Source organism: Thunnus maccoyii, chromosome 24, assembly GCF_910596095.1.
Source record: "Thunnus maccoyii chromosome 24, fThuMac1.1, whole genome shotgun sequence".
Taxonomy (NCBI): domain Eukaryota; kingdom Metazoa; phylum Chordata; class Actinopteri; order Scombriformes; family Scombridae; genus Thunnus; species Thunnus maccoyii.
Window position 1 is genome coordinate 17813139 of NC_056556.1, and position 2500 is coordinate 17815638.

Below are 2500 nucleotides of genomic sequence, written 5' to 3' on the forward strand. Positions count from 1 at the left end.
AGGTACCACGCATGGGCCTTTTAGGGATGTCGCTCGTCAGACGCGCCTTCAACGCCCAGGCGGCAGCTGCGGGGAGAGCGTTCCGATCCATTCCTCCGTCGGAGAAATACCAGAGAGTGGGACTCCCGCGCACAGTTCTGCACAGACACGGAGGAAAACAAGAGAGAGGATCCCTACGTTAAACACGGCGGGCGGGCGCTTGTGGAGAAAAGTGAAAAAGCTTACAGCATCTGGTATTCCCAGGCGGTCTCCCATCCAAGTACTAACCAGGCCCGACCCTGCTTAGCTTCCGAGATCAGACGAGATCGGGCGTGTTCAGGGTGGTATGGCCGTAAGCTGTCCAAGGTACCACGCATGGGCCTTTTAGGGATGTCGCTCGTCAGACGCGCCCTCAACGCCCAGGCGGCAGCTGCGGGGAGAGCGTTCCGATCCATTCCTCCGTCGGAGAAATACCAGAGAGTGGGACTCCCGCGCACAGTTCTGCACAGACACGGAGGAAAACAAGAGAGAGGATCCCTACGTTAAACACGGCGGGCGGGCGCTTGTGGAGAAAAGTGAAAAAGCTTACAGCACCTGGTATTCCCAGGCGGTCTCCCATCCAAGTACTAACCAGGACCGACCCTGCTTAGCTTCCGAGATCAGACGAGATCAGGCGTGTTCAGGGTGGTATGGCCGTAAGCTGTCCAAGGTACCACGCATGGGCCTTTTAAGCTGTCCAAGGTACCACGCATGGGCCTTTTAGGGATGTCGCTCGTCAGACGCGCCTTCAACGCCCAGGCGGCAGCTGCGGGGAGAGCGTTCCGATCCATTCCTCCGTCGGAGAAATACCAGCGTGGGACTCCCGCGCACAGTTCTGCACAGACACGGAGGAAAACAAGAGAGAGGATCCCTACGTTAAACACGGCGGGCGGGCGCTTGTGGAGAAAAGTGAAAAAGCTTACAGCACCTGGTATTCCCAGGCGGTCTCCCATCCAAGTACTAACCAGGCCCCACCCTGCTTAGCTTCCGAGATCAGACGAGATCGGGCGTGTTCAGGGTGGTATGGCCGTAAGCTGTCCAAGGTACCACGCATGGGCCTTTTAGGGATGTCGCTCGTCAGACACGCCTTCAACGCCCAGGCGGCAGCTGCGGGGAGAGCGTTCCGATCCATTCCTCCGTCGGAGAAATACCAGAGAGTGGGACTCCCGCGCACAGTTCTGCACAGACACGGAGGAAAACAAGAGAGAGGATCCCTACGTTAAACACGGCGGGCGGGCGCTTGTGGAGAAAAGTGAAAAAGCTTACAGCACCTGGTATTCCAAGGCGGTCTCCCATCCAAGTACTAACCAGGCCCGACCCTGCTTAGCTTCCGAGATCAGACGAGATCGGGCGTGTTCAGGGTGGTATGGCCGTAAGCTGTCCAAGGTACCACGCATGGGCCTTTTAAGCTGTCCAAGGTACCACGCATGGGCCTTTTAGGGATGTCGCTCGTCAGACGCGCCTTCAACGCCCAGGCGGCAGCTGCGGGGAGAGCGTTCCGATCCATTCCTCCGTCGGAGAAATACCAGAGTGGGACTCCCGCGCACAGTTCTGCACAGACACGGAGGAAAACAAGAGAGAGGATCCCTACGTTAAACACGGCGGGCGGGCGCTTGTGGAGAAAAGTGAAAAAGCTTACAGCACCTGGTATTCCCAGGCGGTCTCCCATCCAAGTACTAACCAGGCCCGACCCTGCTTAGCTTCCGAGATCAGGCGTGTTCAGGGTGGTATGGCCGTAAGCTGTCCAAGGTACCACGCATGGGCCTTTTAAGCTGTCCAAGGTACCACGCATGGGCCTTTTAGGGATGTCGCTCGTCAGACGCGCCTTCAACGCCCAGGCGGCAGCTGCGGGGAGAGCGTTCCGATCCATTCCTCCGTCGGAGAAATACCAGAGAGTGGGACTCCCGCGCACAGTTCTGCACAGACACGGAGGAAAACAAGAGAGAGGATCCCTACGTTAAACACGGCGGGCGGGCGCTTGTGGAGAAAAGTGAAAAAGCTTACAGCACCTGGTATTCCCAGGCGGTCTCCCATCCAAGTACTAACCAGGCCCGACCCTGCTTAGCTTCCGAGATCAGACGAGATCGGGCGTGTTCAGGGTGGTATGGCCGTAAGCTGTCCAAGGTACCACGCATGGGCCTTTTAGGGATGTCGCTCGTCAGACGCGCCTTCAACGCCCAGGCGGCAGCTGCGGGGAGAGCGTTCCGATCCATTCCTCCGTCGGAGAAATACCAGAGAGTGGGACTCCCGCGCACAGTTCTGCACAGACACGGAGGAAAACAAGAGAGAGGATCCCTACGTTAAACACGGCGGGCGGGCGCTTGTGGAGAAAAGTGAAAAAGCTTACAGCACCTGGTATTCCCAGGCGGTCTCCCATCCAAGTACTAACCAGGACCAACCCTGCTTAGCTTCCGAGATCAGACGAGATCGGGCGTGTTCAGGGTGGTATGGCCGTAAGCTGTCCAAGGTACCACGCATGGGC

General features: G+C 58.0%; 6 non-coding genes and 1 pseudogene across 6 annotated transcripts; all 7 read right to left on the bottom strand.

The window, feature by feature from the left end:
* Positions 1 to 218: 218 nt before the first annotated feature.
* Positions 219 to 337, bottom strand: LOC121892679. Its single transcript, XR_006094649.1, has one exon. It is a non-coding gene; the product is annotated as a 5S ribosomal RNA (ribosomal RNA).
* A 224-nt stretch (positions 338 to 561) lies between these two features.
* On the bottom strand, positions 562 to 680 carry LOC121892753. Its single transcript, XR_006094720.1, has one exon. It is a non-coding gene; the product is annotated as a 5S ribosomal RNA (ribosomal RNA).
* A 254-nt stretch (positions 681 to 934) lies between these two features.
* On the bottom strand, positions 935 to 1053 carry LOC121893300. Its single transcript, XR_006095210.1, has one exon. It is a non-coding gene; the product is annotated as a 5S ribosomal RNA (ribosomal RNA).
* Positions 1054 to 1277: 224 nt separating this feature from the next.
* On the bottom strand, positions 1278 to 1396 carry LOC121892455. The gene has a single exon (XR_006094431.1). It is a non-coding gene; the product is annotated as a 5S ribosomal RNA (ribosomal RNA).
* Positions 1397 to 1650: 254 nt separating this feature from the next.
* On the bottom strand, positions 1651 to 1759 carry LOC121892904 (annotated as a pseudogene).
* A 256-nt stretch (positions 1760 to 2015) lies between these two features.
* On the bottom strand, positions 2016 to 2134 carry LOC121893091. Its single transcript, XR_006095005.1, has one exon. It is a non-coding gene; the product is annotated as a 5S ribosomal RNA (ribosomal RNA).
* Positions 2135 to 2358: 224 nt separating this feature from the next.
* LOC121892444 lies at positions 2359 to 2477 on the bottom strand. Its single transcript, XR_006094420.1, has one exon. It is a non-coding gene; the product is annotated as a 5S ribosomal RNA (ribosomal RNA).
* Positions 2478 to 2500: the final 23 nt, after the last annotated feature.